The sequence below is a fragment of the Theobroma umbraticum genome, unplaced genomic scaffold (assembly GCF_002168275.2).
Source record: "Theobroma umbraticum cultivar Fairchild unplaced genomic scaffold, ASM216827v3 scaffold_182.0, whole genome shotgun sequence".
NCBI lineage: Eukaryota > Viridiplantae > Streptophyta > Magnoliopsida > Malvales > Malvaceae > Theobroma > Theobroma umbraticum.
The window spans coordinates 538,243-538,636 of NW_018397291.1; positions in this window are offsets into that span (position 1 = coordinate 538,243).

A 394-nucleotide genomic window follows, 5' to 3' on the forward strand; every position below is an offset into this window, starting at 1 on the left:
TGAAAATAACCCTTGTTATAATTTTAATTATTTTTAGTTAAGAGAAATTAATTTGGATAAAATTATTTTTAATGAAACCAACTCATATGTTTAGGTACGCATTTCAAACCGACTCATATTCTTTGGACATTTCTTGCAAGGCTATTCATCTCTAGAGCATTCCTTATCAAAAAGAAAAACCTTTAAGTATTTTGAGCATTTTGGAGTAGATCTTAATACACGAAGAAAAACCTTTGAGCGTTTTGAACATTTTAAGCATCTTGAAGTGGTTTTTAGTACATAAAGAAAAACCTTTGAGCATTTTGAGTATTTTAAGCCAAGTACGTATATTCGTTAATTATATTATTAAATGCAATATGATATATTGTTTAAAATTGTTGATTTTGTCAAAAGG